The sequence below is a fragment of the Ornithorhynchus anatinus genome, chromosome X5 (genome assembly GCF_004115215.2).
Source record: "Ornithorhynchus anatinus isolate Pmale09 chromosome X5, mOrnAna1.pri.v4, whole genome shotgun sequence".
Lineage (NCBI taxonomy): Eukaryota > Metazoa > Chordata > Mammalia > Monotremata > Ornithorhynchidae > Ornithorhynchus > Ornithorhynchus anatinus.
The window spans coordinates 18,976,310-18,988,817 of NC_041753.1; the positions used below are offsets into that span (position 1 = coordinate 18,976,310).

Here is a 12,508-nt window from a genome sequence, read left to right on the forward strand (position 1 = left end):
CTCAGCACCTAGTAAGGGCTTAATCAATTAATAATAATAATAATGTTGGTATTTGTTAAGCGCTTACTATGTGCCGAGCACTGTTCTAAGCGCTGGGGTAGACATAGGGGAATCAGGTTGTCCCACGTGGGGCTCACAGTCTTAATCCCCATTTTACAGATGAGGGAACTGAGGCACAGAGAAGTTAAGTGACTTGCCCACAGTCACACAGCCGACAAGTGGCAGAGCTGGGATTCGAACTCATGAGCCCTGACTCCAAAGTCCGTGCTCTTTCCACTGAGCCACGCTAATTCCATACCATAAGTCTGTTAAGCTCTAAAGATCATATCTGTTGGGCTGCATTTTGGTCCGTAAACAAATTGGGATTCAGGTACTGCATGGTTGACTTTCCTCAATAGCCTGTTGTTCAAATAAGTCATTAAATTAGGGACTTTTAGACAGATCAAGTCATCATATGAGTCTTATTTCTGAAGGAAACTGAGCTGTGAAACAGAAAGCCAAAAAATGAAAGTGGGAATATGAGGTATATTCTCATGGTACTGACTTGAAAGATCTGTTACAATTTGAATAATAAGAGCAAATTGTGTATAAAGTATAACCTTCTGTTAAAGTCAGAGGAACACATTATGCAGATTTCATAAGCAATTTTTCGCAGCAGGATTTGTCTGATTTGAGAGAAACAGTGTGAACTAGTTGAACGAGCCCAGGTCTGGGAGTCAGAGGATCTGAGTTCTAATCCCTACTCTGCCACTTGCCTGCTATATGACCTTGGGCAAACCACTTTTCTATGCCTCAGTTACCTCATCTATAAAATGGGGATTAAGACTGTGAGCTCCATATGAGACGTGGACTGTGTCCAACTGGATTAGCTTATATCTACCCCAGCACTTAGTACAGAGCCTGGCACATAGTGAGCTCTGTCAGAGCAAGGATTGGTGTAATATGACTAATCAGCTTGATTCATCATTGGCATGACTGACTTTTAGTATATTAATAGCCAAGTAGCCTGTGATTGCATATAAGCAAAATTCCTTCTCATTGTTCTTTATGCAGCAGGACTTCCACTAGTGTTATTGATTTTGGCCAAATCTTACTTTTCCATCAACATTGGGGATGATTTCAGAATTCTCATTCTAATAGTAATAAATTTGATTTTACCTTAATTTGAATAGTGTTTAGGTTCAAGCACATTAACCACACAAGCATTGCTATGAAGAAGAAAAATGACTATTATCTTTGTTTTTAGAAAAAGAAATTGAAGCATAGAGCCACTAAGGACATGGCCATTATCTTCTGTCAGTGGGTAGGTTTATCACTGGGGTTCTTAAAAAGGAATCCAAGTCCTGAATCCACAGAGCAGCCATTCTGGCACCATTAGGTACACTTGTTCTACTTCACAGACCTAGAAATATGTTGCTACAGGTTGAAACTTGTTCTCATTAGTGTGAATTTGCATATTCATGCCTCCTACCTAGAATGGAGCCCTGAAATGCAGCAAGGAAAGCAGGAAATTACACTGAAATCATTCATTTAATGAAAGAAAGGTTTTGTTGATTTGGGGCTTTTACGTGAACTCTATTAAGACTTTTGGAGGAGAATTTTGATAGCAGCTTTGCAGATCTGTAATAAGACGATCATTTAAAAAAAATGTTCAGAAGATTTTGAATTAAGATAGTTCACACAGGCTTGCAGTGTCTTCCATTTCATTTGAACTGCATGCAAAACACATAAAATGACATTGCATAAAAGGCTTGTACATAGTAAGAGGGTGATAATACAACTGCCAGATGGAAAATGTGTTTGTGATGCCAGAGAAAATGCTGTAAAACAGATTCTGAAAACAAGGCACTATAGGAACTCAGCAACAGTCAATGTGACTTGGTCTGGCACTTGGTTCATAGTCACAGTCGTGTTCATAAAATTTTAATGAATGGACATTAAACAGAGCACAAAAGAGATATTGCTATGGTCTGCTAAATATTAGTGCTGTATTAAGATCTATCATCAGGGTCATGAAAACCACAGAATAGAAAGCATCAGTCACTTAGGACAAATCTCCCGTTAGTATTCCAAACAAGTGGAAGAAACAAGGTGAAGGTCCACCTTGCTCTCTATTTTGTGCTATTATTTATGTGTGATCCACATAGGACACAACTATAACAAACATAAAACAGCTTTTAGAATTTTTTTGCCAAGTATTGCTCTATCATTTTTCAAAAGAGACCTTATCAATGTTGGAACATCAAAATTTAACTACTGGTTTTTAAATCTGCATACATTTTCTTCTAAATGATTTTCCCCAGTTGTTTCCATTCTGTTTTTCTTATCACTGAAAAAAAAAATCCCATAAACCCTAGATTTTATATTGACTCCACAATAACAAAACAGGGTGTGTACTTAGAAACAGACAGATGAGTGCACCATGCACAGTACAGTAATAGGGATGAGATCAAATAAGTGAAATGACTTCCCTAAGGTCACTGGGTGTTACAGATTAGCAGAAAGATTATGACTTGGTCATGTGATTTGAATGCACAACCCTCTGCGGCCTTTTTTTGACAAGCTCTTTCTAATTGTTGTTTCCTTGCCCCCTCATACTATAGGTGCAGAAGACCAAGATTTTAAACCATGAATAACTTGAACTACTGCAACTTTTTTTTTTTATGAGCACAGATCATATTGACTTTGGGAGCACTGCAGATGTCGAGATTTTCATACTAACTTCTATCATGATGTATAATTTGCTGCTGTAATTTATTCAGTTATTTCTTATTAAATGAAGCCCAGTGGCAGTATTACAGTAATAAGGAAAGGAAATGGCTCTTGTTTTACAGTTTGTGAATTCTCACTGAGGAGAAAAAAGGCTTACCTATGTGAATAAACAGGTAATTGTTCTGTCATGTTTTCAAATGGAGAATTTCACCTTTATTTCTTTTTTTATAAGTTGGTCATTTGAAGATGAGTTTCAATCAGAGTCACACACTGCATTTTGTGCTTCTTAGACTGTTTCTATAAAAAATAAGAGTGACAGTCATTCACATCCTATGTGGCTTTTTCCCTGCAGCAGTTATTGAAACGAGAGATTAACCCAATTTAGAATGAAAAGCTTCATCCTTGGTGTCACTGATAGAATGCATTCCAGCTATTTCATTCTAACACCCTCTTCATCAGCTTGGGAGGTATTTCCTTGGAAGTGTCATTTCTTAAAGCATCATCCTGCCAAGTCTCTAGCTCCCTGCTTCAGTATAGTATTTTTTTCTCCCATGCAATGCCTTCAAGCGAAGCCAAAAATGTAATACTTATAAGGCTTTCTAATCTCCATATGCTGTTTGCAGTCGATGAGGTAGAAGAATGAGGCATATGACATCTCCAGCATTTTATTTCATCTCTAGAACTGTAGTTCCTTGTGGGCAGGGATCATGCCTGCCATCTCTATTGTATTGTGGTCTCCCAAGCACTCAGTACACAGTAAGCACCCAATAAATGCCATCGATTACTGATCTCCCAAAACGAGGGTAAATGGCAATATTCCAGAAGTGACCAGATCCAACAGAAGTTGCTTGTACTTTAAAAAATAATTACACTGTGAACACAAACATATTTGTCATTTTTATCCGGGGTCAGATTGGGTTACTCACCCAGTTTTAACCTTGAAGCATCTGTTTCTCATTATCAAAATTCCTTACAGCCAGACATGGACCCTGGAAGTTGATGATTCTAGGACTTTAAGAAAGAAAAAGAAAAGACACTGTTGACAGATATGGATGAAATGCTTTAACCTTTAAGATCAAAATGTTATAAATGATCATGACCATGAAAGGGACATGTTAGCGCCACCCTTTTTCTCATGGTGGTAAATCATACTTAAAGATTAAGGTTTACTTGCCCACAATTGGTTGATGTTTCACTTCACTTCTTTCTTCTCAAACCTAGTTTATGGTGCTAATCCACATTACTTCACAGTGGCCACTGTCATTACTTGAATAGCTTGCTTAAAGTAGTCAATAAAAGCCATTTTGATTAATGGGTTTGGGCATTGCTTTTTGGAACAAAGTACACCTGGCACATGATCCAAGCAATAGGAAAATTCCCATATAAAACCAATAACCTGAGCCAATGTAGCTTTGAGGAACAAACGTTGCTTTACACGCTATAAATGATTACTACCCCAAAAGCTCACTATCCTTGTAGTGATTTCATAGATTGAAGATTTTACTGTTCTTAGAATTGTGCTAATCTTTCTATATATGAAATGCTTTAAACTGCATATATGTAGTTATCTGTCAATTATCCAGTTTGTGAATAATTCAGGTCCCTGGATGCAGTGCTGGAACCAGGCAACTAAGAGTTAGTTGAAGCAGGCACTGAGGATGGGTCAGTATCTGTACCCCTCCTCGGCCTGAGCCCACATGGGTACACCATGGTCCAACAGTAATAGGCTGCAATGGGAAAATAATAAAACGTGTGTGTTCAAACTGCCCAGCAATTGAAGAGCTGCATGTCAATCAGTGAATCGCATGTATTGAACACTTACTAAGTGTTATAACAATGTAACAGACACATTACCTGCCCAGAGAAAGTTTAAAGTCTAGAGAGGGAGACAGAAATTAATGCACATAAATAAATTACAGATATATACATAGTTTTTAGGGCTGTGGGGGAGGGGTGAAGGAAGGGAGCAAATCAAGGTGATGCAGAAGGGAGTGGGAGAAAAGAAAGAACAAGAGTTTTTGCAAGAATGTATGAAGTCCCAGTTCCAGTGACATGCATAGTAATATTTTATTTTACATCCTTGCAGAACTAGAACTATGATAAATGAGGAGCATGAGACATCATTCAGGCAGGGAATGTGCCTGTTGTATCATTATATTGTAGTCTCCCCAGCACTTAGTACAACGCTGTGCATACCATAAGTCCTCAATAAATACGATTGACTGACTGAGGTTAACAGCTAGAAAGATGACATTGCCAGAAGACCCTGCAAGCTGTGACCCCTAGTATTCACCAAGAATCAACCAATCCATGGTATATACTAAGCACTTACTGTCAGCAGAACATTGTTCTGAGCGTTTTTTTATGGTATTTGTTAAGTGCTTACTATGTGTCCAGCACTGTTCTAAGTGCTGGGGTAGATACAAATTTATCTGATTAGACAAAGTCCCTGACCCACGTGGGGCTCACAGTCTGAGATAATACAATAGAGTCACAATAGAATTGCAAATGAAATGTCATATTCTACTTAATAAGTCATTTCTCTTGTCTTTTCCAAGCAGATACTTTCAAGTAATCAGTCGTATTTATTGAGTGCTTACTGTGTGCAGAACACTGTACTAAGCGCTTGGGAGAGTACAGTACATCAATCTTTTGTTTTAAAACCTTCCCTAAAAAATTCTCAATTTCCTCGGAAAGGATCTGTGAAGCTTCTGTAGTGTGAACACGCTTCAAAATGACAGAGTGTTTACATTGCCAAGTATCTCTCTTTACTGTATCAGAGAACCAGACCTGCATAACATCCTTGGCCTGTTCTTGAAAAGCCCTTCTGCAGCAGTTTTTTTGAAGGGAGCAGAGTGATAAAAAAAAGGGTCACTACATACCTTTCAGTTGTCAAATGCTATAATAACAATATCTATTTAAAGATAAACAGTGCTTTGAAAATGAAGGGCTAGGTTTTCTCAGGATAAACTTGTGCCCATTCTTCCCCACACAGTGCATTTAAAAGGAGATTGTTTAATTCTTGCAAATTGTCCTGAGGCTTTCACATAGAAAGCTCTGGAGGGTTCTCTCCTTGAAAAATTACTGCCATTGATACAAAAGTTTATTCTAATGGTTTCCAGAAATTCTAAACTTATTACAGTGCTCTGCACACAGTAAGTGCTCAATCAATACAATTGAATGAATAAACTGTTCTAGAGATGAATTTAAGAAGTATAGATATTTATATTTCCCCTCTAGACTGTGAGCTCCCTCCAGACTGTGAGCTCGTTGTGGCCAGGGAATGTGTTTGATGTTATAGTCAACTCTCCCAAGTGCTTAGAACAGTGCTTTGCATTCAGTAAGTTTTCAATATATATTATTAATAATAGTAATGATAATATAAATCAAAAGACTACCCTTAAGTATTTCAAATTTATGGCAAAACGATCTGATTTCCTTTCTGCTGTTTGCCTCCTCTTTTTAATTCAAAAAATGCTGTTTTCAAAAATTATCTATATGTGACTAATGGATTTCATCAATAGATTGTAAACTTACTGAGGGCAGAGATAGTTTCTATGAATTCTACTGTAATCGCCCAAGCTCTTAGTACAGTGCTCTGCAAATAGTAAGCAGCACTTAATAAATATCTTGCCCATGCAAAAACTCTAATAATATAAACAAATGCTGTTGGCAAAGTCTGATTTTTAAAGTGTTCAGGCATCTACAACAGGTAGAACTGAAGTCAAGGGACTAAAGGGGAAGTAGAAGATTTATTCTTGGAGAACTTAGTTCCTGGGAACTACAGTTCCCAGAATCCTCTAGGAATGAAAGAAAATCAGCAAGCAAAGAATGAGAAAATATCTAGATGAGCAATTCTAATGATGCTTTGTTTTTTAGAGGATTTAAGCTTTAAGCCCAACAAAAGGTCTAGAGGGCAACTAGTATTCAAACTTGTATATAGTTATGAGTTCTGAATTTAACACAGAGCAGGAGTTGGAGTATGTACGTATATTTGTTTTGGGAGTCCTCAGGAGGGCTAGCCAGTTGAGGTCTGGCTTCCTTGAAACACCAGTTTCCTGGTGGGGATAACCTCCACACTTTCTCCCCTCTGATAAACCTGAATCCTTTCTGGGGATGAACTATAGGGAGACCATTACAGCAGAAAGACCAGCCTGGTGGACAGAAATCAGGATATGAGTTGTTCTCTTTATAGGAAAAGTTTTGTGAAACAGGCTGCTAAGGGCTATGTTCAAAAACAGAGACAGGTCCTTTATGTAGCGACCCCGTTATTCCAACAGTGATCTTTTCTTCCTTGCAAACAATGTGGAAGGGAGTATCAATCTCCCATGGTTCTTTTCAGACATACTCGTGTGCATGGGCAGAACTTCAGTGTCAGACACATCATCTGTGAAGAATGGCTAAATGTAGAGAAGCAGCGTGGCTCAGTGGAAGAAGCCCGGGCTTGGGAATCAGAGTTCATGGGTTTGAATCCCAACTCTGCCACTTAGCAGCTGTGTGACTGTGGGCAAGTCACTTCACTTCTCTGTGCCTCAGTTACCTCATCTGTAAAATGGGGATGAAGACTGTGAGCCTCACGTAGGACAACCTGATTACCCTGCATCTCCCCCAGCGCTTAGAACAGTGCTGTGCACATAGTAAGCGCTTAACAAATATGAACATTATTATTTAATACTTCTGGAAATGATCTATCAGTTCCTCATCAAGGCAAGATCGTAATGAGATCCAGCAAAGTCCACCATCATCAGAGCAAAGCATCACAACTCCTTAGCTGTAAGGAAAACAGATAAGAGCAGGGTGCCCAAAGAACTGTTTATTATATGATGAGAGGGAGGAAAGTGGATAGGATGAGTCTTGAAGAATACAAGAGAAATATTTTTCAGGCACGGTGGAGTCAAAACCTCAGACAGTGTGGTATAGCTGTGGACATAAGGAAGATAATAACGGTGGTATTCGTTAAGTGCTTCCTATTTGCCACACACTAATTAGGTTGGACACAGTCTAACTGAAGATAGGAGTGGAAGGCAAATGACAAGATGAGTGGAGTGGAGTGACCACGTGGACTTAAGCTGCTGCTGATCTCACCCCGGCCCCCACCAGATAGCCACGTGACTCCTCCATGTACCTGCAGCTCTCCGTCACTGCTCCCGGGGCCCTCAGCATTCTCCTCTACTGAACCATCTCACTGCCTTGCCGGGATTCCGCACCGGCTCTTCTAATTGTCATCGAGGAGCCTCAAACCTGACCGACCTTCCACCACACCAGCTGGAAGTAAGCCGCAGCCTGGCACCACCTCCATAAATTCACAGCAAAACCATGGTAACAGCTGCTGGAGCAGTCACCATTGCTGCAACTGTGACTGTGAACTCTGAACAGCCTGAAATTCTGTTCCTCTGGCCCAGTACTCTACTGAGCTTTGTTTATTGTTTTTATGTTGTCTTAGTGTTTTGTTTAATCTCTCCTTATGTGTCTGTCTCTAGTTCCCCCTCTTCCTTTAGCGTGGCTCAGTGGAAAAGAGCCTGGGCTTCGGAGTCAGAGGTCATAAGTTCGACTCCCGGCTCTGCCACTTGTCAGCTGTGTGATTGTGGGCAAGTCACTTCACTTCTCTGTGCCTCAGTTACCTCATCTGTAAAATGGGGATTAAGAGTGTGAGCCTCATGTGGGACAACCTGATTACCCTGTATCTAATAATAATGTTGGTATTTGTTAAGCGCTTACTATGTGCAGAGCACTGTTCTAAGCGCTGGGGTAGACACAGGGGAATCAGGTTCTCCCACGTGGGGCTCACAGTCTTAATCCCCATTTTACAGATGAGGTAACTGAGGCCCAGGGAAGTTAAGTGACTTGCCCACAGTCACACAGCTGACAAGTGGCAGAGGCGGGATTCGAACCCATGACCTCTGACTCCAAAGCCCGTGCTCTTTCCACTGAGCTACGTATCTCCCCCAACGCTTACAACAGTGTTCTGCACATAGTAAGCGCTTAACAAATACCAACATTTTATTATTACTCAGATTGTGAGCTACCTGAGGGACAGGGACCATGTCCAATACCCATCTGTACATTGTGTGTTCTATAATTAATCAATTTTATTTATTGAGCAGAGCATTGTCCTAAGTACTTGAGAGAATACGATATAACAGAGTCGGTATATGCGTTCTTGGTAGGCACATTTGCCGTCACTCTACACAAGATAAGCACTCGATAAATGCTATTACTACTACTAGTGTCTTACAACAGAGGTTTTGAGATCATGTCACAAAGTGTTCTTTTCTCTTTTCGTTTTCCATCTTTGTGATATGATCTTCTCAAACGCAGCAGTGCAGCAAAGGGTGAATTTTCCAAGCAGATAGGGGATTGTTGGTCAAACCATGGTCCTATCAGCCACACTCACAGAAACGGCTTTTTCAAAGCCCAGACGACAGTTGGATAGAGAGAGAGGACACATAGAAAGTGAGCTGCCCTAGAAGCTTTTCACTTAGAGACGATTACCTTTTTAATCTTCACAACATCCCCATGAATACTGTCATCTGCATTTTACAGATGGGGAAGCAGACAAGGGAAGTAGGTACGTAAAATTATTAAAACAAGGTCGCAGAGTTAGTCAAGGACTCCTGACTCCTGACTCTGAGTTTACTGTTCTATGCGCTAGGCCAGGTAATCACTAGATTTTTCCTGGAATGCACTTTAGAGTGACTAGTGATGGCACTAGAAGGACAAGTTTCTGCTCGAGGCCCCTGGTCCACTTCATTTCATTTCCATAATCATCTGCCGAGGCTTCCACTTGTTATCTAGCTGCCCAAACCCTTTTTAGATGTCCAGGCATTAAGGTTATTGTTCCTTTTAAAATTCTCACCTAGGGAAGCCTCTCTCACAGTACTTTTCCTTCGAGCTTTTCTGTCATTCCTGACCAAGTGGTCCCCAGCAAAAGGTCACAGACATGGGCTCGACTTCCACACTCTTTCCTCCCCAGGACCCTGTGGCAGCTGACCCCTCCTACTTGGCAGCACGGGGCCCCACACTAGTTTATGAGGGCTGATATCTGCAGTAACTACCACCCTAGCTAAGGGATGGAGCCAGCTGACTCTCTTAACAGCTAATTGTTACTTAGAGGGAGGCCGATGATTTGCCACCTCTTCCTCAGGAACAGTACAGTGCTCTCCTAGTTGAAATAAAAGATGCCCAGAAGTATCAGGAAATAAAAAGAAAACCCCCTCCTCCTTCAGCTAATACATTATTAACACTGTGCCTCAAATATAATGAGAGTCCCAGATCTGAAAATTCCTATTTCAGAGCCTGCTGGAAAATGGCATTTTGTTCCAGATGAAATGATCTTGAAAAAGCATTATCTATAGATCAGGCTCATTTAACTAACTCCATTTATAATCATTGATTAATCTTCAGCTTTAACAAATGATAGATCCCTGACCTGTTTTTGCAGTTATTGCAGTAAACCAAATAACATGAGCCTATTTGTGTCTCAAGTATTGGTTTTATAAACAGAATCCTGATTGAAAATATACCCTCTTTCTTGAATGTACTGTTGCTAAATTTTTTTCCTAGTCTAAGCTATATGGGAAGCAGCGTGGCTCAGTGGAAAGAGCCTGGGCTTCGGAGTCAGAGGTCATGGGTTCGACTCCCGGCTCTGCCACTTGTCAGCTGTGTGACTGTGGGCAAGTCACTTCACTTCTCTGTGTGCCTCAGTTACCTCATCTGTAAAATGGGGATTAACTGTGAGCCTCACGTGGGACAACGTGATTACCCTGTATCTCCCCCAGCGCTTAGAACAGTGCTTTGCACATAGTAAGCACTTAACAAATACCAACATTATTATAACATTATTATTACTTTAGCTTCCAGATATATGTGGTGTTTTTAATGACTTTTCAAATAAGGCTCTCATCAAAGACATCAATTTGGAATGATGAGGAAAATCTATGACAGTTAACAGGAACACAGTTCTGTAAATGCTTAACTGATCTGCACTGATCACAGATTGACACTATAAAATAACTCCTTATTTAAACAAAACTGTGACATGCCTATTCACATGTATCCTGTTGCACGCTGATTTTCACGGATGCCTAATTACCAATGTTAAACTTGAGATGGTTCCTGACCGCTTATAATGGGTTTGTTTGTTTTTATCACTGGTGGGCTTGCTAAAGCTTTCCCCAAACCGATGATCTATAGCTGGGTTTATATTCTTTGATATACAAGAAACTAGAATGGAAATTCGGAGAAGAAAACTTTGCAGCATCCCTGTTAGAAGGGAACATTCTAGGGATGATGGCCCCTTAAAACTGATGAACTATAAGTACTCTGTTACTGACTTCAAAAAGAGTTTTGTGTGAGGGGAATACCAAAAAGAGTAAGTGAGAAAATGAGAATTTGGTCGACCATGAGATTAGCTTTACTTCGGGAATGTCACCCCAAGCCTGGAGACGTAGAGATCATGAAGGGCATGTACTTCATTTTGCCCTGCCACTTTATGGATACGAACAATAGGCATGCTTTTCTATCAGTATGGAGAAGGGTAAACCTAGAACCTATTGTGACATCCTTCTAGAATTCTGAGAGATCATGTTCTGTAGCAGCATGGCATAGTGGAGAGAGCCCGGGCCTGGGAGTCAGAGGTTGTGGGTTCTAATCCCAGCTCCGCCACTGATCAGCTGTGTGACTTTGGGCAAGTCAGTTCCCTCATGTGTAAATTGGGGATGAAGACTGTGAGCCCCACGTGGGGCAACCTCATTACCTTGTATCTACCCCAGCATTCAGAACAGTGCTCAGAACATAGTAAGCGCTTAACAAATGCCATCATTATTATTATCATTGGATAGCAACTTCCACACTGGACCAGGGCTTTGACAAAGAGCCAAATTAGTGGCCTTGAGCTAATTCTTTCACATGTATGAAACCCTGGAACCCTTCTCTGTTGCAGAGTTTCTGCAGAATCAGAGAAACAGTGAGAAATGAAATGAAGAAGTCCAATAGTCTTGAAATTTTATGGTAACAGCACAAGAAATAAGTTATAATACAAGCTGTATTAACAGGCACTTTCCCTTCCTCCTCTCCTGCACCGATGCTTGGGTGAAAATTTTCATACAATTACATGTCATATCATAGGGCAGGAGTTGGCAGCCTTTTTTCCAGAACCAAACAAAAATGAAACCTTTCAGCACTTGATGCACAAAGAGCCATAAGACTTGTGACTCTTCAATGGCCCCCCATTGTGACATGTGATGTCACAACTATATACATGATGTCATACTACACACAGCAGCTTCATACAACAGCTATTGCTGCCAGTAGGTATGGGAAAGTATAAAGAAGGGGAGAAGGAGAAGGGAAAAGGAGAACAAAAAGGAAATAAGGGAGAGGGAAAAGGGAGAGAGAAGAGAGAGGGAAAGGGAGGGTGAGATAGAGAAATAGAGCAAGAGATAGAGGAAAAAAATTGGATTTTTATGTTTTTTTTTCTCCTCTGCTTTCTCCACTGCCACTGCTGCTGCTTAATTTGGCTGCTCCTGAATAATAATAATAATGATATTTGTTAGGTACTTTTTATGTGCCAAGCACTGTACTAAGCAATGGAGTGGCTACAAGCAAACTGAGTTGGACACAGTCTCCGGCCCATGTGGGGCGCTCAGTCTCAATCCCCATTTTGCAGATGAGATAACTGAAGCACAGAGAAGTGATGTGACTTGCCCAAGGTCACACAGAGAAGTGGCAGAGCTGGAATTAGAACCCATCACCTTCTGCATCCCAGGTCTGTGCTCTATCTACTACACCATGCTGC

General features: G+C 40.6%; 1 long non-coding RNA gene across 1 annotated transcript in view; it reads right to left on the reverse strand.

The window, feature by feature from the left end:
* Positions 1 to 1,550: 1,550 nt before the first annotated feature.
* Positions 1,551 to 12,508, reverse strand: part of LOC114808221 — a 43,341-nt gene continuing 32,383 nt past the window's right edge. The window contains exons 2-4 of the long non-coding RNA XR_003756066.2: positions 3,639 to 3,723; positions 2,870 to 3,009; positions 1,551 to 1,712 (exon numbers count right to left, since the gene is read on the reverse strand). This is a non-coding gene — a long non-coding RNA (uncharacterized LOC114808221). The remainder of the gene's footprint in view (positions 1,713 to 2,869; positions 3,010 to 3,638; positions 3,724 to 12,508) is intronic.